Here is a 26,053-nt window from a genome sequence, read left to right as displayed (position 1 = left end):
GTAGGGATTAGCCTGTGTGCAATATGGAAAGATTTTTATTTCTTTGCTCTCGCTCTCTTTTTTAAAAAATTTTACTGCCACATCAAATTTATACTATATATTCCCATGCTATAAAAATGCCTGCTTTCCAAACTATTGCATGTGCAGTTTTATAAGGTGCACCAAAGGGTATTTCCCTTTTCTGCACCATTTTGATAATCATTCTGCCTTAATGCATGAAGGGGTTCTTTTGTATAATGGATGTTGGAATGTGCTGATAACTTTAACAGACAGTTGTTAAATTGAGCATACATTGAGACAGCAATTTGTGCCGGCTGTGACTACAATACCTTGTGTGCTACCAGAAGAATCTGACACATTTCAGGAAGGTTGCTCACTCATAATTCATCAGATATTAAATGACAAGATTGGTTTAACACATTCTATATATCTCATCCTGGTTGACATGCAACTATTTTACTTGTCCGAGAGTGCAAACCAAAATGGCACCTATTACTGTGCTCACACTTCAGATCATCAAGGCATACAATAATGGAACAAATATTGTTAAATGTGCATTATTGCCGCACTCACTTTCATCTTCATCACCATAATTAAATTAGTTGAAAGCATGCAATGGAACCATGACATGCTACTAAGAGCTTCATGCCTTTTAGAGAACTATACCAGTATCTACACACCGAGAAGTGACAAAAATTAATTTGAAATAACAACCTCCTGCATCAATATTCACCATCCAATCTGACTTGGTAAATACACTATGGAATTCCTTAAGCACTAGAATAGAGTTTTGTGGTTTATGTTTCCGTTCTTAAAACATAGGCATACCCCTCCAAAGATGAAAGTAGTAAAAAAAAGAAAGTCAAGAGTGCTAAAAGCCATAACATGACAAATTGTGTACTCCATTGCTCGTAAGATTGTGGGCAGCTTGGGCTACTAATACCAACCCCAAGACCACCCCCAATGTTTGAAGAAATAGTCCCTGATACTCCTCCCTATCAGAGGCTATTTTGTCTTTGCTTATGCCTGTTTCATTGCTTATAATTGCTTGTCTTCTTTCTCTACCTGGTAAGAAGTTACTCATTATTTAAGTACTGTCCATGGGAAACCATAACTGACTGGAAAACACCAACATATTTTACTTACCCTTATAGCCCCAGTCCTTAGAGGATGGTATATACAGCATGCATGTAACAAATGTTTATTGAACGAATGAGCTGAATCAGGCAGATATGGGCTTGAATTCCGGCCCCATCTTTCTCTAACTGAGACTGAGCAAGTTAGTTACAATTTCTGAGCCTCAGTCTTCTAACTTGTAAAATCAGGAAAATCAAATTTATCTCAGGGCCTTATAATTTTATGAGATGTCTCTATTAAATGCTTACTACAGCCTAAAAATGGTACTCCCTTTTCCTTCTCCATTGTTCCTCCTTTTGCATTTCTCTTCTCATGTTTGTCTTTTCCCCAATTTCCTCTTGAGTTTTCTTTCTTCCTTCCTCAAATTCCCAGAATCAGAGTCAGACTTTTCCCGTTCCAAAAGATGTATCTACCTCCCCCGATATATAATGTATAGTGTTCATCGCACGTCGGGCTTCCTAATTGGTACCTCTCGTTATGAAAGGTGGATTTCAGGTGATAAAAATCTTGCAAAACACAATTTATCAAAAACTTTGTTTGAGAGCACAAACCTGTAATAGTAATGTAAACACTTTGATGTTCTGAGTGTGGATTTGTATATTTCATGCCTCTCAACGCAGTGAACAAAAGCATTGTTTTAATAACCACTCTAAAGGGAATCTGAATTATCTGTCAATTTTCTTTACAATAATTTTTCAAAATCATTGCCATAGAAAGAAGGAACTAGAGAGTATACAGCAAAGAAATGAAGAAAAATGAAAGGATAGTTAGCAGTGGCTAGTTATTTAATAAACGTAGTATGCTATTTTTTCTAGATTTTATTATATTTGTGGTATTTGTCAGTTTTTTTTTTAATTTCCAGTTTGTTATATTTTTCTCTTTCAAAATAAGTATTCACTTTCATACTTAATTTTGTATTCTTCTTTTAATAAACAGTGCAAAATTGTATTAGCTTCAGGCTCTATCTATAAAACCTGGATCAAATCTTACACAAACACTTTAAATTATTCATTTATAGTCTGTCTTCTAAATTGGATGGAAGTATCTCCCTGTGTACAAGAAGCACAGCTTTCATGTCCACCCCTGTATTTCAGTGTCTACACTGGAGTTTAAATTTTAGACTTCTAGACAGATAACATTTTCCATCTTTTAACATGAATATGAGGCATCTCACTATATCATAGCCCACATTGAGTAGCTCCCTCAATCTTTACTTCACATTAAATGTCAAGACCATACATAAAATTCTAAAATATATTTGTCCAATTAAGATGGTACTGATGCTTGCTTGCTGGAAACTATGAGTTGGGGCAAAGGTTGCTGCAGGATATCCAAGCATTTGCCACTTGAGGTATGTGGTACAGCTGGGTGTACCCCATCCACACTGAGACATAACTTCTAATATGCTTCTTTGGCTGTGGATTCCTGGGAAATAATAAGAGCAGACAGACAACATTGCATACAGTAATTAGGAACAGAGTGACTTGTTTTGAGATCGTCCTCAGGAAACTGTTGCAAACTGGAAAGCACACCCAAAAAACTTTCCTCTGAACTTCCCTGTCTAGTGAGAGGCAACAGATGACAGCATAACCAGCTGAGCTGCTTCAGTTTGCAACTTCATTTAAGAGTAAAATATTTATACTCTGTTGTTAAAAGAAGTTATAAAGAATTTATCCATGAAAAGCCAACATTAATGTTCATAAAGATCTTCCAAATAAGGTAGAAAGAATTAACACATTTTATAGATAAGAAAATCTGGATACACAGGTTTTGTTCGAGGGCAGAAGTCTGAAAAAATACAAACATTATTTTAATAAATTAATGTTTTGCCATGGCTTCCCCACAATCCTATTCTCTGCCTCCTATAAGAAAGTGCTTTTCCTGCCAAATGGTATTCCTAGCAGAAATAAATACTTTATAAATCCATTCCCCTTGAAACTTGCATTCAAGTAGAGCCACTTGTATTTTTAGAACATTTATGCATTCCTACTCTAAAAAAATCATTTAAAGTTCTACTTATAGAGATCATATTTCTTCTTTACTGCCAAAAGATCACGAATGCCTACAAGGCAGAAAACTTCCTGTTGAACAAGGGAGATTAGATGAGGCTTTCAAGAAAAGATTAATTTGTCTATTGAAATACAGTTGGTATTGCTTAAGCCGATGATTTTCTTAGCAACCATTGCAATGAAAGCAGTATGACAACGTCACCAGTTTTAATAAGTGAACATTTTGGTACTACCAAAACGCTTTGGGCATAGTTTTAAATAAAGTAACCATTTACAAGCAACAGGAAAGCAAATGGTCATCAGTAAAATAATATAACAGGAAGGAGAATATGAAAAATTGAAAGAGGACTGCTGCATTTTTAAAAGTCAAAGTTTCAAATAAAATCATCAGAGCTTCTTCAAATTGCTGATATGGACATAGCTTACACGTCTAATTACAAAGATTTCATTGACCAAACCACATAAACAGAGGAGCATTTGTCCTTATTTAAGAGGGTACGCAAACCACAAATTGCTCTGTAGTACACTGAATATAGATAAGCTTGAAACTGCTTTATTTAGTCTTTATACACACACATTGAAATAGATGATCTTTGCAAGTTTAAACATGTCAGACCCAATCCTGTTTTAGCTAGTTTTAGCTTACAATATAATTGTGATTACATAGATGTATAAAACCTCAAATATCTCCAGTTATATCTCGGGATTTTTCTTCCTCCTTATTTTTTCATGTACTTCACCAGTATTCAGATAATCACGTATGGTCTGAAATGCCTTTCCTGCTCCTCAGGTTCTCAATTTTAGAAATCACTCAAGTCCCTTATATTAAAATAACACCATGTCCATGAAACCCTCCCACTCTCCCATGACCTCCACCACCACCATCCCCAACAGAACTGATTTCTCTTGAAAAATGGACTTTGGCTAGTAACCACCACTGCAGCCTTTCCAACTTCCCACTGCAAAGCCTACAGATAACCTGAACATCTGAATACACCCAAACAGAAATGCTCACAAAAATACCCAAAACTCATCTTGACTTACAACCTAACCTCAGAATCTGAGCAATATTTTCACAAAACTGAAGACAGATGGCCCTGAGTTAAGAAAAATCTATAACAAGTTGGCTTATGATACACCTTTATAAGCCAGAGTAACCCTGGGTACATGAAAGAAAGTAAAAAAAAATTTTTTGGCTCATTCATTCACTGGCTTTTAGCTCACTTGTTCATAATGAACTCAGTAGTGTAACAAGAAGATAATTCAACAGAATTCTGGATGGGGGAGAAAAGGCAGGCTGGCTTAGTGTTTGAGCTGCTCATGAGAAGCATAAAATAAAAACCAGGATGACATTTCCCCTGTCAGAGGTGATAGGCAGGATGATAATTCATCAGGAGCATGGACTGCTAGAAATCAGTATAGTATGGAGGGATGGAGCCAGAGAGATGCCTGAAGGTCACAGACAAGGGAGGTGCAAACTTGAAGATTGAAATCTTCCATTTGGACCACATTGATGGAGGGGAAAAGGTGGGATGTGATGAACCAGTTCCCAGAAGAATGCTTCTGCTGCATTCCCTAAACAAGAGACAGAATTACATCTAGGCCAAGCAATAAAAGCCTATTACAACATCATTAGTGAGAGGCAAGAATCCATGGTCTCTGTGAAAAGAACAAAAATCACAGGGCTATAGAGGGATAACAGGATGATATAAAAAGGAAGCATGATAGTATAAAATAATTGGGTGATACACAGAGATAACAAGCTGATATAATCAGGGAGTAAAATTATAATGGTAAAGTTCAAAAAATTAAAATATCAAAATAAAAGTCTACATAGAAAAGTTTAGTGGTAAAAATGGACATGAGAAAATTAAATCATTGGGCATCATTTGTGTGTCAGGGGGAAGTAGGTAAAGGGGACTTGTGAGAGTGAAATCATGGAAGAGATGTTGACATATGTGGAGGAAAAAAAAAAAGAAAAAACTCCCACAGCTGAGATACAGCCCCACAGAGGGAACCAGGACAACTGGGCAGAGGAAGAAGCAATTTTATATTTGAAGAGAAATTTTTAGCACATAAAATGTGTCTGAAGATGGTAGATAAAAGGAGATCAGAGTGTTTGAGGCAGGACATTAAAAAAAATAATAAAACTAGATGTTTCATATGGAGAAGTGTTAACTATAATAACAGAGAAAAAAAATCCTACATTCAAACATGCAAAAAAGAAAAGAAGCAGAGAGATATATAAAAAAGGACAAAATCGGACTGTCCTTAGACTTTCCTATAACATCAAATACCAGAACACACTAAGGAAACAGTCACAAAACTGTGATGAGAGAAAAGTTTGTGATCCATAAATTTTTATACCCTGCAAGCTTTCATTGGTGTATAAAGCCAAAAGAAAGGAATTCTAAAATAATGCAAAGTCTGAGAAAAAGAAACCACCCACATGGCTATGCAGGGGAAAAAGAGCTGAAGACATTCTCTAGCTAATATTAAAATGAGTCAAGATCAATGGCTCAATGACAGAAAAATATTTTATAAAACAGATGGTAGTTAGCACAGAAATTGGTAAGGGATGACATTGAATTACTATCATAAATAGTATTAACAAACGGAAAGCAGACATCACAAATTATAATTGAGAGACTATATAAGTCATCACCGATAGCAACATTTGATATCTAAATTCAAAAACTAACATAACTGGATGATAAAAGGCAGTAAAGTAGACAAAGTATGCAAAATTCTGTTGCTTACAGAAGGCAGAGAAAAAAATTTTTCTCTTTGATGGTGGTAAAAATAAAGTTTTAAAACATACTTTAATTACTTAAAAATAACCACTCGTAAACAAATCTTTGAAATGGGATGTATATTTTCCAGATGTCCACCAAAAAGTGCAAATAAACATGGTCCATAGAGTTGAAGAAAGGAAATGAAGAGTAAAGTTATTTTAAAGCATTAAATAAAATTAATGACATGAAGCTAACCAAATCAATTCTAGTAATAAAGGAAAAGGATTCAAATTATTTATCAAAGGACAAGGACCCTCAGAAAAACTTACCAAGGTAAAATATTTTAAAAATGAGCAAATACTACATTCAGGGTAATAATGACAAGCATTAATTAACTGCCAGATCTGTTGTGAATACTTTACATGTATTGGTTTATTTTGTCTTCACGGAAAACTTATCGGTACTACTTTTGTTCCCACTTTACAAATGAGGAAACTGCACTGTAAATTAAATAACTGCTTGAGATGTATCTAAACTTTACAGAAAAGTTTAAAAGTAAACAAATATTCACCAAAGTCAAACAGAATTATAGTAGGGATGGCAATACTGATTTCAATAATAGTTCCAAGCATTGTCACACAATCAAAAATTAAGGTGAACAACCAGCAGCATTTCTACTACAGATATCAAAAAGGTGTTAGAAATACTGGAAAAATCTGGAAACCACTATCATTGTAAGAGGCTTTGATACCTCTCTCTTAACCTTTGACATATCAAATAGTCAAGAAATAAGTGTCAGAGACATTTTGATGATTATAAACGAAACTATTACTTCTAACTAAACTCCAGTTTCCCTCTCAAATATTATATTTTTCTTAGAATATTTTGAAAAAGGAGGACATCTTTTAGATGTTCCTGGGGCATTGTTTCTTTGTATTTATACATATTCGTATGTATACACAGAAAAATATCTAGAATGACATGAATTAAATGTTATACAAATTTTACTTTGCTTATAAGAGTTTGAGCAGATTTTAATAGTCTTCATCGCATTTTCACATTCTCTAAATTTTTAATATGTGTATAAGTCAGAAAATGTAACCATCTAATATTCATCCGTCTAAAAACTGCTTATTGGACATTCAATTAAGTATCTGGATTGGTACTAGTAAGTGGTGGCTAACCCTGATGGAAAATATTAATATGAAAGGAAAAGAATACAACTTCCTTTACTGTCAGTAAAGGATTCATGAACTTGACTCTATGAACACAGCTGTACAAACCACTGGGCTGAATGGGATAAGCCTTATAAAAAGGGCAGACATCACTAACCGCCAATTCCCATGAAGATATCCCACTGCAATCTCCACTGACTGAGTGAAGTGGGAATTTCATCAGGTGCTTAAAGGAGCCCCATTTGCCATTCCCATGGGGTTATTTGGCGTCCTCTTGGCCTCTCCCAACTGCTCTGTGGACTCTAGCTATGTGCCTATCTGGTGAGAGTAACTGTCAACAGCCCCACAATTCCCTGAGTGCTTACTCTGAAAGGCATGTCAAAGGAGATCTTGGGGCAGCTCCCGAGGTCTGCGTTACCCTGGCTGACCCAGGCTGAAGATCTTTGTGAAATCTGTTCCTAAAACTAGGTGCTAGTAATACAACAAAGAAACATTGCACATGCCCCTGCCCTTCTGGAATTCACGTTTCAGAAGAGAAACAGACATTGGATAAGTAATTACCACTGTGATGAATAGAACCAAAAAATCGGGCTGGTTGCCATGAAAGTCTATATTTCCTTTCTCTGCTTTCGCCTTTTGCATTGCTTATTAACCCAATATGGCGCTTGTTACCTTCTGTTCTGTTCTGTGCCTCTCTGTGAGCACATCTGTTTTCCAAGTAGTCAATTACTTGCAGGCATCTGTACAGTGCCCGCCTCAAATTAAATGTTCAGTAATGTCTTGCTTAAATGAATGAAGAGAAAGCCTTAGATCTCCAGTATGCTTTCCTTTATCAATATTTTCTATTTAGACACAATTCCAAGATACCAGGAGTCATGTTTATTTAATTAGCTTAAATCTTGCACAGACAATTCTTTAAGAGGTGGGTTGTGGGGTTTTGGGGGGGTTTTCTTGGCTTGTTATTACCTAACCTTGAAAAATGATGAAGTGAGAGTGTTTATATACAGAAAGAGTAAAGCTAACCTCGTACTCACCTATAAAAATATGTGCTAGCTGCTACTGATACATTTCAATGTACCAAAAAGATTGACCTATATACTGCTTTTGTTGTAGCAAGTTAGGAAGAGAAGGGTCCATGACAAGTGGTGTCTTGTCACCTTTGTCAGTCCTATAGAATCTGTTCTGTTCCCTTGGGTGTGACTTGAAGACGCAGTGAATCTCCCACATCCACTAATTAAGTTGGGGTCACTCCCATCAGTCATGTCATAAATAAGGGGAAGTGCATTCATCCAATCCATACACCTGGACTTGGAAAACATGCTACCTTTGGACCAAGGGTGAGGAATTAGGGTCACTGAGGAGTTTTGCTAGTACTTTTTTTTTTTTTTTTTAACATTTTATTTATTTATTTATTTATGGCTGTGTTGGGTCTTCGTTTCTGTGCGAGGGCTTTCTCTAGTTGTGGCAAGCGGGGGCCGCTCTTCATCACGGTGCACGGGCCTCTCACTGTTGTGGCCTCTCCTGTTGCGGAGCACAGGCTCCAGACGCACAGGCTCAGTAATTGTGGCTCACGGGCCTAGTTGCTCCGCGGCATGTGGGATCTTCCCAGACCAGGGCTCGAACCCGTGTCCCCTGCATTGGCAGGCAGATTCTCAACCACTGCACCACCAGGGAAGTCCTGCTAGTACTTTTTGACAAAGATTAAGAGCCTGGGTGTTAATTAGCTTAAATCACACTGCAGCTTTGGAATGATTGGGTTCATTTGTCCCCACAGAAGAATCAGTTAGGTCTGCCTTTATAATCAGCGATTCATATAAGTACATGTAATGGTGAGATATTTTGTGGAGACAAAGCTACAGAGGCTTGAGCCAATAGAACCCTGTACAATTTTGACCCCAAGACCTGAGTGTTATATCAGGCGACAGGCAGGAAGCTCTTCTGGATCCTGTGTGGCATGTTTCAGTCCTCCTCAAGAGTCCTCTGTTGCTGGGACTTCCCTGGTGGTGCAGTGGTTAAGAATCCGCCTGCCAATGTAGGGGACACGGATTTGAGCCCTGGTCCGGGAAGATCCCACATGCCGGGGAGCAACTAAGCCCGTGCGCCACAACCGCTGAGCCTGTGCTCTAGAGCCCGTGAGCCACAACTACTGAGCCCGTGTGCCACAGCTACTGAAGCCCGTGTGCCTAGAGCCTGTGTTCTGCAACAAAGAGAAGCCACCACAATGAGAAGCCTGCGCAACGCAACGAAGAGTAGCCCGCGCTCACCACAACTAGAGAAAGCCCGCACACAGCATCGAAGACCCAATGCAGCCAAAAATTAAAAAAAAAAAAAAAAAGAGTCCTCTGTTGCCTGCTCTGGTTTTATATCTTCATGTCTCTGAGTCAGGAACCCCGCCCCCTTCATTAACTCATTTTTCTAACTCAGGAGATGTGGTGTATTATTGTATCCTGAACAGCGTATCCATGGGAGGGCTTCAAAAGTCATTCTTAGTGATGATTATGGTTAGGGTTGAGTTTCAATTCTGGCAGGCCAAAAATTAGGAATCAGGTAAGATTACACCTGAATATCTTTTTAAGTCAAAAAACTAACATACCATCCTTCTCTCCGCTGGATGAGAGCAACCAAAATCATCAATCACGAGAGCCTAAATTCAGAATATTTTCAAGGCTGAAATAAAATCTCTAGTCCTTATGTATGTAGGATATTCCCACACTGCTGGAGTTACTGGAGGCTATGTAATCATCAGTGCTAAAAAAATATATGTCAAGATCCATTTCCATGTGTACAATCAGAAATGTATCCTGTACGTCGACCTCAGCTATCACTCCTGTGTGAAGGAGATGGTCAACATTCCATGTCCACACTCATGAGGTCTGCTCTTCAAGAGCCTGTAACTTAGTTGAAAATTATAGCCCACATTCATGGAAGACTTGCCCAGAGCCCATGTCAAGCACCATGCTTGGATTATCTCATTTATCTTCATTTATCACACATCATGGGAGAGATGGTATTATCCACTTTTCAGATGATGAAACTCAGGATCATTGTTAGTAACAAACCCAAGACCATACAGCTATAAATCATGTTAGAATTATATAGAGTGGATCAGAGGAGAAAGCTACCACTTCTGGTTGGGATGTTACAGAAGGTTTAGGATGGGGCACGTTTATGCACTCAAGCTTGAAGCAGTGATTCCTGTAACAAAAATGTAGACAATTTACCATCAAGCCAAAAATTGAAATTTACCCTGACACTCATTCATTTTAATCTATTAATTGATCATACATGTATATGTGTATATATATACATTTGCTATGTGCCAAACACTATTCTTTGCATTGGAATGCAGCTTGTATTAACTGTTTATATTAATAGCCAAATTCAATATCCTCATAATGCTTTTATATTCTTGGGGGGAGGGAACAAGGCAATGTGCAAATGAACAAATACATGGGACATCAATTTGTGGTAAGTCCAATAAAGTTGAATAAAACAGGTTCAGGGTAAGAAAGAGTGATGGGAGTGGCAGGGCTGCCATATTTTGTATAGTTGTCAGGGAACAACTCACTGAGACCTCATAGCCTATGGGAGGGAGAGAGCCATTGGTGTATCTGGGGGAAGATTATTTCACAAGAGGGCAATGGCCAGTGGAGGCCTTGAGGCTGGCAGGGGAGTGGCTGGAGGTGAAAGATGAGATAAGACAGGGAGCTAGGACCAGGTAATTCTAAGTCTTGTAGTTAGTAAGAACTTGTTTTATCATGACAGCAATATAAATGGAACATTGAGTGTGTTTGAGCAGAGAAATTGCATTTATATTTTAAAGGATTACTGGCTGCCTCTTAAGTGATAAGTCTAACATTACAACTTTGAACCTAAAATGACACGAAAATATAACTCCTACATAATGCATTCAGGCAGCCTCACTGCAACAGATCATTGAATTCTGATCAGCATCTTATTAGTAAAACAAACCTGTAAGTCCAGAGTGGTTGACATAGAAGTCCCCATAGATTCACTGCAAAAACTTGTGTAGAGCCTACAAATAGTCACAGGGTTGTGTCAGGAGCTCCAAAACTAGTTTGGAAACAAAGGAGAACAAAAATAAATCCAGTTACCTCAGCAACTGAAGGGATTTGTCTTACTGCAGGAGGGCCTCACATACAATTGCACATCTGTTAAATTGAGCTGAAGGGCAGACAGCACTAAGTCTAGGTATTTGCTGTGCCACCAGGAGATTTCTAGCTCTACAATGAACTTGTGCCTTGTACGAGAACGTGAGGACTGTGCTGTGAGGTAAGAGCTTCTCCAACCAATGCCCCTTTGCAGAGCTCAATCCCCGTATCTGCAGGCCAAACTTCAAGACCTCCGATCTGCATGTCCTACTGTACTTATCAAATCAGATGTTCAATTCTTCTTCTCCTGGTTTCAAAACATCCCCAAAGGCATTCTATTTTTGTTCCGCTTCCTCTTTCCTACAATCATCATTGTCATGATCCAAACCTCCAAGACTCGACAATTTGAGGTCCTCTTCAACTGCTCCCTCTTCTTTAAATTCAATATTTAATGACAAAAAATCAGTCAACTCTTCCTTTTAATGCTTTGCTAGCCCCTCTGCTCCTACTTCATTGAAGTTGTCATCTGTTTATATTTAGATACTAAGAAAGAGCCTCTCTTTCCCCTGGTTCTATCCAATCTCTCCCTGTCTTACATACCTCCCAGCTTAGGAGGTGATTTAGGTTATGGAATTCCCTTCATCGAGAACCTATTACAGCTCACTCTTTCATTTGATGAATGAAGTCAGAGTTCTGTTATCTAGATTTGCAGACCCTCCCAGTCTTGACAGTCTCCAAGTATTGTCAAAGAAATCCAGAGCTGGACAGTAAAAAAATAAAAATAGATTTTATTGAGGAACTCTTACACTAGGGGAAAAAAGACCTCAGGATAGAACTGGTTGCAAAGCAAGGACAAGAGGGGATTTTAGGACCAAGGATCAGGTTGGGTTGGGGGAAGGTTGTCGGTGGGTAAAGAATTACTAAAAGGAAACATGAGGGATGAGGGTGGGGCATTCTGGTTAAACAGATCTAATAGGATTCTTGCTGAAGACAGCTCAGGATGATCAGGTATTACCCAGATGACTGTGGGGCATAAGAAATTTGATCAGATATTGAGGATGATCAGATATCAAGGGTTGGGAATCTGGATAAAATGACTTAGGAGGATTCTTGCTAAAACTGGGAAATAACAAAGACAGACACAGAAGCCCAAAGTTTGAGGCCTAGGTGAGAAGAGAATTCAGAGAAGCCTGATAACCTTTGGCCAGGAAGAGCATCTTCTCAGTATCTTGTTCCATGCAACTGGCAGAATTTAGCCAGATTCTTCTCCTCACAGACCCTCACATATAACATACACCTACCTCTGCCTTTCCTCTTAAGAAAATCCAGCATGATTTGTTTATTCCCTGTCTCTCTGCAATCAGATCTCAGTCTTCAGAACCCAGCAAACAAATCTACATCATAAAACCTTTATGAAATCAACAGTTCACCATGACTCTCTTACATCTCAGAGTTTATTCTTTAAACTGATGAGCTTTTATGGAGCATAAAACTTTATACTGAGCTCTGTGTCACACCCTGAAAGAGACACAAAGAATTCAACAAGATCCTTCTAGCTGTGACCATCAGATGTTCTGCTGTATCTTCTTTTCTAATAACGCCCCTGAAGTTCATATAAGTAGATGGAAGAAAAAGAAATGTATCATTTCCAGTTATAACTTAAAAAAGGGATGTGCCTTCTACTTTTCCTCTCCCTCTTTGCTGTGGATGCAACGTGGACATGATGTTGAAGTTGGTGAACTCATCTTGGGCTGTGAGGTAGAAGTCTTATGAAAAAGGAGGAATTGGTTTCTGGATTATTGTGGAACTCATCACGCTATGGACATGAGGTAATGCTTATAAAAGACTTAGTATGGTTGCTGGCAGATAGCACATAATAAAAAAATAAATAAAAGAGAATAAGAATGATGTTGATGATGATGAAAAAGAGGTTGATATTTGTGGTGATAACTCTGATGATGGTCATGATGCCTTCACTAACAATGCACACTTAGGAATCTAACTTTTCATCACTTCTGGCTGTGAAAATAAAGCAGCAGGTTTAACAACTCAAAGTAAACTAGATTATATTCAATCTTTCTCATTGTTTGGGATAGAAAAACTAATGTTAAGCAGCCTTTGGTAGCTCTTTGCTAAGAACATTTTTTTTTTTTAAAGGTAGAATCCAAAGAAATGGTAGATAGAGAAATAACTGAGAGGCAGAAGAAAAGAGAACTGTTTATAGTCAGAGAAATTAACTTGATCTAAATAACAAAGAATTTGGTGTTTGTGTATAAGAATAAGAAAGGCCTCACAAACTGGGACTAAAGGGACCTTGAGTGATTCCTTCTGATGAAACTTGGAAGTAATTCAGGGTTTAAAACAGATGGCAGTAGAGGAAAAAGCTTTGGCAAGTTTGCTGCAGGTAATGAATTGTAATGCCTTCAATGTCCTTTGAGAAATTAAATAAATATTAAAATTCATTTTAAGTTGCCAATAAGCGTTTAGACTGGTATCGTTTGAACTTCACTGCATGCAGAGACTGGACCATAAGGGGTCACTGTTTTTATTAAGGTTACAGTAGTTTAAAAATATGGATCTTTTTACAATGACAATGCTTAGATTTTATTTTTTCTGCCACTGTATTTATTTTAAGTGTAAAGCAGCATGCCTACATGGTGTGGTTTTTTTCCAATGAAAAAAGCAAATTGTAGAAAACTACTCTGAATAAAATGAGATAACTGAAGGATTTAGAAAGAAATATCACAGGATTTGACTTGTGTTTTGTCAAGGTATTTTTGCCTCAGTGTGGAAGAAGGTGTTATATGCTAGAATTATACAAAATTACCGTAACTGTAATGAATTGTAAGCTATTACACAGTGAGGAGCAAGATTATACCTCTTAATCTCCCCACCCAGAACCTATCATTGTAAAAGACACAGGAACTCAATGTATATGGTCTGATATCTAAAACTGAAATACCATTGTGCACTTGTATACTCACCTCAAGGTTGAAGAATTCTGTATATATTATCAGATTTTGTTCCTGCCTCCCTAAAAATACTGCTGATGCTTATATGGTAACAGAGACCCCAAAACGTCAAATATTTGGTTTTTCTAGTTTTCCTGACTCCTTCTTGAATGGTTTTCCATTAATACACACTGACTTTTAGGTCATTATTTTTTTAATGTGTTTGTGTATCCTGTATACATATGCATATATATGCATGTACATATGTATGTATTTTATGTATTAGGAGACAGGCACTGTTCTTACTCTTTATAAATAATGACTTATTTATCCTCATAATAATATTTTGTGGTTAGTCCTAATGATATACACATTTAATAAATGTGGGACTTGAGACCTAAAAGGATAATTCATTTGCCCAAGGTCATACATCTAGACCATCACACCGCTGGGATTTGAACCATGATATTCCACTCCAGGATCTTTGTTACACTTATCATTCTCTGCTCACAGAAATGGAACTAGAACCCCAGTTTTCCAGAAACTAATGCTAGGCATAAACATTTCAGCAGGGGTCTCAAATACATACAAGGCCAAACAGACGGCATGAGATAGTGCAGCAGATGTGTGAAGAAAAATGCTGGAAATCCATGAGAGAAACATAAGGATGGCTGTAAATCTGAGAGCCTGGGCCTCTCCACAAGCCGGCAGCCTTATGTCTTACAGGGTACAGGTCCGCTTTTGCTAGATATCCCACTTTTTCAATTTTTAAATATCGGCTCCAAAAACTCTAAACATTCTGGGGCTAGACATAATACTTCCTCTTTGGGTCCAGTCCAGTGCATGGCCCAATGGTTTTTTAATCTCCCCCGCTCATCATGTACTTTGCAAAACTGAAATAACATGGGCAGGAAAAGAAGATTTGACCCTAAATCTTGGCTCCAGAGTTTACTAGCTCTGACCTTGACATATTACTTCATCTCTTTGAATCTCACTTTTTTCGTCTCAAATTAAGAATCATGCCTACCTTGCTAAGACTACTGTGGCAATTAAATGAAATAAGGCATGAAACTCAATTAGAACAGTATTCCACACTTAGCACATGCTTCCATAAATGTTCATAGTTAGATAATGTGTATTTCTACCCCATGTTACCTTCTGTTTTATTATTCATCATTTCCTTGATTAGTTTAGAATTTGGGTCAAAGAGGGACTTATACCTAAGTAAGTTGCTTTCTAGTTAATGCCATGCTTAGGGTCAAGATAAAGTACAATTTAATTTAAACAGCTTTTTCCATGACTGACTGAGGCTGGCCATGGGCTTTATTGCCTTGTACTTAAGGTGCCAATCTGGGTGAAACGTAGGTTCACTTTAGAGATAACATTCTAAGGAAAATGCTTAAGTCATTTTTGTTAACCTGTTTGGCCAAGTTTTAGACCTTTTCTGGGAAGAAAGTTTAGATAAGACCAAAGAGGAAGGGCCAGGGAGAGAGGGTGGGCAGAGGAGAAGGTGGGCACTAGGGAAGCCAATGCCAGCCTTCTTTCACTTTTGCAAGTGGTTGCTCTCTCTCCAGTTGTGGTGGTTGGAGCCTCAGAAGGACAGAGAAACCACCTGGGCATGTCAAAGGGGTGGGGGGCTTGTTACACCAGGATGGCAGAGCTGAGAAGTCAAACAGGGGTCTGTGTGGTCACTGAGACTTAGCTAGAACAGCAGGAAACCCTTACTCTCTTGGGCCAGAGGACAGAGGAAGGTATTTCCAGAACCCAGGGGTGGGGGTCACCTGGAGGAAGCCAGAACAGGTGGGCCTGCCTGGCAGGACATGGGCTCATAGGGGAAATGCAGGTTGGGCCTGAGGGGACCCAGGAGAAATACCTTGGCTTCCCTCTTCTCCTCTCTCCAGCCTGCTCCCAGGGCTTCACACCCAACCAGAAACCAGCTGACCAGAGAGCCTGGGACATCCAGTCTCAGGGATCAACACGCCTTCACTCTCTGATTCACTCAAGGGCAAGCGAAGAGCAAATTTGGCTCTGAGAGCAGATAGGCTCAGGGGTAACCATTTTTTTAAACGGTTATTTAAGGTACTCATGTGTGGCAGTGGTGGTAGGACATCTGTTTAAACGTGCACATTATTTTAATTGTTTTGTGGGTCGGTCACCTTTAGAAAGTATGTAATGATAGCATCCTATTCCATAATTACAAACTGCTTCATGATAAGTTGATATGCTGCCCTTTGTCATTTCTACATTTTGCATTTGTACTTTTTCGTTCATTTTAAACCAAGTTTATGTAACATAAATATTTTACACTGAAAAAAAATCATTTCCATGTATGTTCTCTTAGGTTCTTTCTTAAAATAGGTAACCATCAGCTTATGATGACGATGATGATGATGATGATGACGTATTGCTAGTGTGAGCTCCCTACATCACTGCATTTAAGAAGAATTACAATAGCACCTAAGGCTGGTCTGGAAATCAGAGTCAAAAAATCTAGTTCTAATCAAAGCTCCACTGCATACCAGCAAGATGACGTTTGAGTGACTTTCTTATGTTCTTTGAGTTCAAGTTTCTTCCTTTACTAACATGAAGTAAGGATTCCTGCCTTATTGAGTTGAGGGAGGAATAAATAATACAAGAGAAGTACAGTACACAGGGTCTGACTCAGAAGAGGGATCCAATCAATGCTTTTTTTCCCCTTGCCTTTCAGAAGTCATTTTATATTCCTTTTTTATTTGAAAGATTAATTTTCAATAGCTGTCTTTTCTATTTCCAAGCCTGAGAAGTTCCTGTTCTGATAGAAAGAAAAATGCAAAATACTGCCATGCTCGGGGTGCCCTTTCCCACGGTCCCCCAAGCTGATGCCTACACCACATCTTCAAAACCTCTCATTTCTGTTCTTTCTGTCATTTATACCCTCAGCCATTTTAAGTGCCTTTCCTGCTGCCATTTAAATTATCTTATCAGTCAGCTGTCTTGCTTCCCTTAGTGAAACGATTTTCACAGAAAGCACTAAGCTTTTTCCCTGGCATTCCCTAATGACAACATCAGTAAAAAATGTGGAAGTTACTGGGAAAGGAATGAGGGAGCAAGGTGTCAGCACTAGCATTTTTTTCCTTCTGGAAAAAAGTACACAGATTTATTTAAATTTTTTAAAAAGAGAGAGAGACGTGTTTATAAACAAAACAGCAGACAAAAATGTGTTTCCTTCACTTTCTAGATTCTTTGGCTAAGAAAATCCTACGGGAACTATTTCTCCTGTAAAATGATGGACCGTGGAATCCCAGTCTTTTCTTATCTGTGTCCGTCCATCGTTTCCCAGGAGCAAATAGCAAAGGACATTTTCTGGGACAGTCCTCTAAAGACTGATAATTCTCTTGTTCTCAGCCTGGCTTCATTTTATATGAGATACCTGACTGTGTGGAAAACAGGCATTTGCAAAATGTTTCTTTTCATTAAAAAAAAAAATCAGTTTATAGAAATGGAATCTCCTCCATACTTTTCTGGTTTTCTTTTTTTCCTGCTTTTTGAACCACATGTTGCTTTGGTTTTGTGTTGGTTTTTTTGGGAGGAGTGAGGACATTGTCTGTTGGTTGGTTGGTTGGTTGGCTGGTGCTTTGGTTTGGCAGAGGTCTCGTGAATTCAAGTTTTTATTCAGCCCACCCTAAGTTTAGATTATTGAGCTGGCTGCTTGTGGAACCTGTTCCCAGTGGTTTCATTGAGCACAGAGAACCTAGAAGAGACTAGATGAGGAGATATGTCCAGGGGCTCTAACTTGTAAGGCCTTTGTCTGCCTGTTGGACCTCACGCCTTACACTTACCCCAACACCACACTCCAGACACACAGGCCTTATTCTTCTTCCCTCATCCAACCCAAACTTCCTCCAAACATGAGACTCTTACGTGCTCTTCCCTCTACCAGGAATGTATTTCCCTTATAGCTTTCTATGCTGCCCCACCTTGTCATCACTCCTCAGTTCAAATATCACCTCCTCAGAGGGCCTTTCCTAAAGTGCATGATCTGAAGTAACCCCTTCATGACCTTCATTGTCCAATCTATCTTTCTATTATGTCATCTTCAGAGCAATCGTCTGAGGCCATCTTGTTTATTCATTTGTTTGTTCACAGTCACTCTCTATGCACTAGGATATAAGTCACTGAGAGCAAAGATAGTATCTGTATTGTTCCAACCCTGTATCCCTAGATGGCACCTGGCACATAGTAGATGTTCATTAATAACTGTGGAATGAATGAATGATTGAGTAAAGAATCATTCAATGATGTCATCTGTAGGCAGCATATGTGAGCTCTTAGAGACTGGTCACTAGGTCTTTTTCATTATTTTTCCCCAATGTCCATCACAGCTTGGCATAACAAATAGCAACTGAGTGTCTACTATGTGTCAGGAAACATGGTGAATGAAGGTCATATACAATTTAGCAATTGAAGCAGAAACCTTGCCCTAGTGGAACTCCTAGTGCTTAGGAGAAGCCAGGCAATTAAATAAGCAGTTATATAACCCTGTGATAATGCTCCCTATAGAAAGTAAGCATCTTTTGAGATGTTACAGTAGGGGAAGCTGATAGTCTATGTACAGCTGGGAGTTGGCAGGAAAGACTGAATAAACGGAGGGACAGAGACATAAAGGGAATAGAAAGGGGATGAAAGAAAGAAGGAAGACAAACCCCTGTATGTCCTCCTTACATGGATTGGATCTATGATTAGAAGATACCATTCAACTCTCAAAAATGCTCCTGGAAAATAATCATCATTGCCCAATTCATAGATAGAGACACGAGGCTCTTGCTAGTTAAATCCCTTACCCTTTGCCCCCCAAGTTTATACATAGAGCCAGGACCAGCGCCAGATATCCTAGACTATTGTTCATTTCCTATATCTTGTGCCTTCCTGGTCATGATGCCTCAATAAACGGTCTGGCTATTGTAAAGGCAAGGATTCCCAGACTCGTGGCATTGCCAAGGACCTCAGGGAGCATTCTAGTTATAGAAAAGATCTCAAGATAAATAATTTCACAAAAATGATATGGCTAGGTAGAGGGCTCAGTTCTCGTTTATACTTGTACCTTTTTATTTTTACCAGTTTGTAAGAGAACTTGTCATGACCAGAGAACTTGTCATGACCAGGGCAGGGATTGCCCCTAGACAGGATAGAAATGTCTGAAAGGAACAATCACGGGGAAGGAGAGAAGGCCTTTCAGTTTCTAATACAAGCTAACTTGACTCTGCCTTTATCCTTGAATTTGATCACCTGTGAAAGCCACTGGTCCCTTTTATTTTTATTTTTTAAATTTTTTTAACATCTTTAATGGAGTAAAATTGCTTTATAAGGTTGTGTTAGTTCCTGCAGTATAACAAAGTGAATCAGCTATATGTATACATATATCCCCTCCCCCTTGCATCTCCCTCCCACCCTCCCTATCCCACCCCTCTAGGTGGTAACAAAGCACCAAGCTGATCTCCCTGTGTTATGCAGGTGCTTCCCACTAGCTACCTATTTTACATTGGGCAGTATATATATGTCAATGCTACTCTCTCACTTCGTCCCAGCTTACCTTTCCCCACCCCCATGTCCTCAAGTCCATTCTCTATGTTGATGTCTTTATTCCTGTCCTGTCCCTAGGTTCATCAGAACCTTTCTTTTTTTCTTTTTTAGATTCCATATATATGTGTTAGCATATGGTATTTGTTTTTCTCTTTCTGACTTACTTCACTCTGTATGACAGACTCTAGGTCCATCCACCTCACTACAAATAACTCAATTTTGTTTCTTTAATGGCTGAGTAATATTCCATTGTATATATGTGCCCCATCTTCTTTATCCATTCATCTGTCGATGGACACTTAGTTTGCTTCCATGTCCTGGCTATTGTAAACAGTGCTGCAGTGAACATTGTGGTACAAAGAAGATATACAGATTGCCAAAAAACACATGAAAGGATGCTCAACATCACTAATCATTAGAGAAATGCAAATCAAAACTACAATGAGGTATCACCTCACACTGGTCAGAATGGCCATTTTCAAAAAAATCTACAAACAATAAATTCTGGAGAAGGTGTGGGGAAAAGGGAACCCTCTTGCACTGTTGGTGGGAATGTAAATTGATACAGCCGCTATGGAAAACAGTATGGAGGTTCCTTAAAAAACTAAAAATAGAACTACCATATGACCCAGTAATCCCACTACTGGGCATATACCCTGAGAAAACCATAATTCAAAAAAAGAGACACTGATCATTTTTAATATGATTGGAAGACGTCTTTAAGCTGTTAATAACAGTAACCAACATTTCTTGGGAACTTGGGTGAGCTAAGCAATGCTCATTGTGCTTCACATGCCACTGCTGAATTTGTTCTCTCAAGGATCATATGTGATCAGTCTTATTATTATCCCCATTTTTCAGGGAAGGAGGCTTGTGCTTCAGAATATTATTTCTTATAATTTAACAACTAATAAGCAGCAAAGTTCGGATTCAAACCAATGTCTTTCTGAACACAAAGCCCATACCCTGACCCCCTAATCTGCTGCTCCCCTTCTGTTATGAATGTACACCAAGGTGGATGTTAGAGTGATCTAGGAGCTAGAAAGGTCTGAGCATCCAGGTGAGGGGCAGAAGATGGGCAGCGTTAAGTGGCGGAAAAGGCAAAGGACCCATCTCTCTCTACACATTCCACATTACTTGGCATTTTTTGCCAGACGGATTTCCTCAGCATTTTACAAAGACTTACTTGGGTTCTAGATTTACTTACAGTTTTACGTTCTGTGTTACTCATGATGACCTTTTATTGGGAAATAATTTCCAAATGACTGTCTCTAAGATAAGATGATTGTCACTGTCATCACCAGTCACAACTGACATTTATGTCGGACTCCACCAGCGATGCAGTCTCCCAGTGCCTTCTGTCCCTGAGTTGGGGCTGCTCATTTTGCCATGGAAATAGCAGGAGTTCAGGGAAGCTGCGTGACCTCACAGAGCAAGATCTTGGAAGTCAGGCTGGCAGGGAGTCAAATGGCAGCATAGCGATTCACTTTGGGCAGGCAGCTCGATTTCTTTGAATGTCAACCTTGTCAATGAAAAACACATGACTTTGCAAGGTATTGTGCTTAGTACTTGAGAAATGATTCATACACAGAAGTGCTAATTTATTTTAATTTAACTCACACACATATGCACACATGCAAAACACACATACTTAGGACAGCTCTAGGGTTCAAAGCCAGTTCTCTAAACTTCAAATCCTATACTTTTACTACTTCTACATTCTTCCTTTAAATCAAGAAGCCGCCGGACATCCATTATTATACAAAGCAAATGGTTCAGAATAATATGTATATATAATGATATGCCCTACTTCTTTGTTACTTCTTCTTCCCAAATCTTAAACAGTTTCTTCATGGGGTTCAGACTGAGAGAACAACCCATATGTACAAATTCTAGCTTTTGAAAAACATTTATAATTTCTTGATCTTATTGCTGACAGAGATCTCAAAGACCAATTAAACACTTCATTTTACAGAAAAAAGAATTGAAATCCATAAAGACGGGGCGACTTGACTAGATCCCAGCTATATCTTTTGAAATGTGTAAACTGTTTAAAATTTCTAGGTTATTGTCACATGTATTAAATTTACTGCTTTTTCTTTTTCTTTCTTCTGACATTATTTATGAAATTTAACTGTGATAAAAATGCTTTGGCTTCGTTATACCTACACATATTAATGCATCTGAAGGAAATTTTATATTCAGGCCCTATTAGCGCACAATGTAAATTGGAAACAGACTCTAAATGACCCACTACTAAATTTTTTAAAAACATGATAGGCCCACTGGAAGCAGGCAGCTGCACTGACATTCTTCCTAGGGCAAAGGAAAAAACAACACTAAGACAAAATATCCTGACTCCTGGTTTGGTGTTCCTCCATCACCAGATTTATTGACCTGCAAGAGAAGTCAGTGGCTGCTTTGCCCCAGTCAATATTAATTTCTAGGGTCAATAAATCCTGGTAATGAATGGAGAATGTGAGTCAATAAATGCTCATTAGATGTGCTCAAAAAATGTGCCATGTATAAAAGAAGAAAATAATCAATCAACCTTACCAATGTTTAAATACTATTTCTGACATCTTTTTGAACCATTTTTTTCTTTCTTTGTTTTTCTTTGAAGTGACTTTAGACTTTTTAAAAATCACCTTAGAGAGTTAAAGCTGCTTCCTACATAATGGTTGCCTCTGTCTTCCAAAGGTCTTTCCAGTAATCTCCCTTTGCTGTTCTCAGGATGGGACCAGCAGCCCTGTGGAAAGAGGATAATAACCCATTCTGCAAATAGATTTTGTTAAGCTCGTGGCCTCTAGCCTCTTCAGTCAGGAAGGAGATAGCAAATGGCCACCAAGAACAGATAACAGTTCTTCTGGGTACATATTCAAAGGAACTGAAATCTGGATCTGGAAGAGAGATCTGCACTCCCATGGACATTCCAGCATTATTCACAATAGCAAAAGTATGGAAACAGATGGCTGTCAACAGATGAAGGGTAAAGAAAATATCGTTTACACAGACAATGGAATATTATTCAGTCATAATAAAGAAAGGAAGACTGCCATTGCAACAACATGGATAAATCTGGAGGACATCCTGCTAAGTGAAATAATCCAGACACAGAAAGACACATTGGCATGAGCTCACTTATATGTGGAATCTAAAAAAGTTGAACTCATAGAAACACAGAGTAGAATGATGGGTTCCAATGGTGGTGAGATGGGAATTAGAGAGATGGTGATCAAAGGGTACAAACTTTTAGTTATAAGATGAGTAAGTTCTGGGGATCTAATATATAACATAATGACAATAGTTAACAATACTGTATTGTGTACTTGAAATTTGTTAAGAGGATAGATCTTAAGTTAAATCTTCTGTCTCACTTGCACACACACTCACATACAATAACTATGTAGAGGTGATAGATAAGTTGTTTAGCCCGATTGGGGTGATCATTTCATGAGGTATACACACCTCAAAACATCAGGTTGTACATCTTAAATGTATACAATTTTTATATCAAAGATATGTCATTAGAGTTGTCTTTAAAAAAGAACAGATATGTGAGCATGTTTAGCAAACGTTCTCCTGTGAAGCAGCGCACACAAATTTTCTGTGGGCATATATCTAGAAGGTATGTAGACAACTTGGTGGAAAACAATAATTAATGAATACTGCAAGTTCGCAGACTGCAATCCAGGTACTATGTCAGACACTTTACATGTATTATTTCTAATCTTTAAAAACAAGGCATCTCCATTTCTTCCAATTAGGAAATTACAGCTAAGTAAGACTAATAAATCTGCTATTCCATAGAATTCCAAAGCCTTGGTTCTTTCCACAATATCTTACTACTTTAATAACAAGAGTTCAAGTTGAATCCTTGAAAAGCTGAAGGTGTGCTATTAGCTAAGTCATATTCATAAATTACAGCTAAGTAAGACTAATAAATCTGCTATTCCATAGAATTCCAAAGCCTTGGTTCTTTCCACAGTACTTACTGCTTTAATAACAAGAGTTCAAGCTGAATCCTTGAAAAGGTGAAGGTGTGCTATTAGCTAAGTCATATTCATAAAGAGTAATAGCTACATCACCAAGGAATTTTTATAGCTTGTATCAAATAAATTTTTAAAATCACCAAAATATCATGTTACTGATTACGTAAAAAATATTTTTAAAAAGTTGAATTTTTTTAAAAAACCTGTTGGTTAACCTTATTCCAAAATAAACCCTGTTTTATAAACTAACAACGTTTACATTTCCGCTGAATCATTAAATAAATTCCTGATGATATATGAAGGATGGGAGGAGGGTAGAAAAGGAGGTGTAGAAACCATTCTGCTTTTTCAATTACATTAAACTATAGAAAAGAATGCACTTACAAAAAATCCGTGTGTATTTTCAGACCAATCATGATCATGTTAAATAAATATGGCACACATTTTGAGTTAAATTTTCAAAATCTTGTTTCAAGTAAGAGTCGCGAAGGATTATTTCCTGAGGCCTCCCCACAATACAAAACAGGTTTTGTGTACATACCTCCAAAGTAACTGACAAAACTAATGAGCTCAACCACATGAAATAAGCCTAAAGAAGCTGCATTCAAGGTGCAATGGTATTGCTAAATCATCTCAACCAGTCAGTAAATGAGCTCAGCTACCCGAAATATGTACATTCTACTAAATGATCTTCATCTTCTGTGCACAGATGTTATTTCATGTGGTTCTAATGTAGGAATGGTCAGTGAGAAGGACCTCTTTCTGAGAGTGTTCCATCTTATATTCTCATTCCAGAATTTGATCAGTACAAAAATGTGTATGAGGGAGAGAGAACGAGAAACACAGAAGAGAATATCTTGCCTGAAAGAAAGAAATTTACTCATCAGAGCACCAAACTGTATTCTCAAAGAAGGACATAATACAAGGATTCATGAAGACAAGAATATAAGATACATGAGTTCATTTACTCCATTCTCTTCATATTCCCAGAGATCTATTTCAGCACATTAACCCAAAGTGGGTTCTCTAGTGTTAGATTCCAAACCTCAAATCACCCTGGGGAGTAAGAAGGTAGCCAGCGTGAGTCACCCTGCCCACATGAGCCATTTAGGACTTGTTGGGGTCCTTAGGGGGCTGATTCCTACATCAACAGGAGCTTCTGGGTGGCCTTCTGAGTACCTCCGACTAGATCAGGTTGCAGTAATTCAGTCCTTTCTTGTTTACGCTTTGGACCAACTCCCAATTTCAGTAACATAGTGAGAAAAACCCTACAACTTGTAGGCTTTGAGTGCTTGAGCTCCAAACCTGTGGCAGCCAGTTTTTGATCCATGTTACTTTAACTCAGATTCTCATTCATATTCTATTAGCTTCTCTGTGTATATTTATCTATAAATCTAACTAAAGAGGTGCATGGAGCTGAATGCACACACATGGAGAGGTTTTCATTGATCTGGTATTTACATATATAGATATACACACTGATTAGTATCAGAACTCTGTAAAGCACAAACATATGCACATAATTACGATCCTCTCTTTCTCTGATTGCAGCATGGAATATTGTTCCTTTTGGGCCTCTGCTTCTTAACCTGCTATGTCCCTTCTGGAGGCCAGCTTGGAAACTGTAAGATTTAATGTCTAACCTTGCAATCTCTTATCTATCCCTTGACCTGCTTCAGAATTTTATGTCTTAATTTCTCATGATCTTCCTGCTTTGTGCTACTATTCTTTATTTTATTAAAAGCCAGACTTCATCCCACCTTACAAATGTGTTATATTTCTAAAACCTAAAGATGAGTTAAAGAGAAAATATTAACATCTCCCCCATTTCTGTGGTTAGTTTATCCCCTCATAAAACAACAACAAAAAACAAAAAAGAAGTCAGCTGCAAAGTAATCTGATCTCATCTGACCCATCTTCTTTCATATTTGATTAGTCCAAGTGTCCCAAATTTTAGGAATTTTAATATGAAAAAAACAGGAGAAATTTCTTCATAACAGCTCTAACCTGAAATGGTTTCTACTTTCTGTCCCATACAATACCTGGTAAATCTGAATTTCTGCTTTTTCAAGATATCATATTTTATTTAGCAAGTGTACATAGAGAACTTAGCAATTAAGCAAGGCCCTAATATGTGTTATAAATAACATAGCAGTGCATATGTGAACTGTGTGCAGATGGGGACCTCTCTTCTTTCCATATTTATTTTTGTTGTCATTATTGTTAAATGTACTAGACCAAAAAGATGGCACTGATCATAAAGATACAACTAAACATCAGTTAATTTAGTGGTTTGGGATGTGACCAAGTTTTTGAATTGGACTTTTTTTTTTTTTTTTTTTTGGCCTGGGGAGTTGGAATAAATTAATCACATTGGAACTAT

Source organism: Balaenoptera ricei, chromosome 5, assembly GCF_028023285.1.
Source record: "Balaenoptera ricei isolate mBalRic1 chromosome 5, mBalRic1.hap2, whole genome shotgun sequence".
Taxonomy (NCBI): Eukaryota; Metazoa; Chordata; class Mammalia; order Artiodactyla; family Balaenopteridae; genus Balaenoptera; species Balaenoptera ricei.
The sequence above is the reverse complement of the archived record's forward strand: the minus strand, read 5'-3'. Positions refer to the sequence as shown.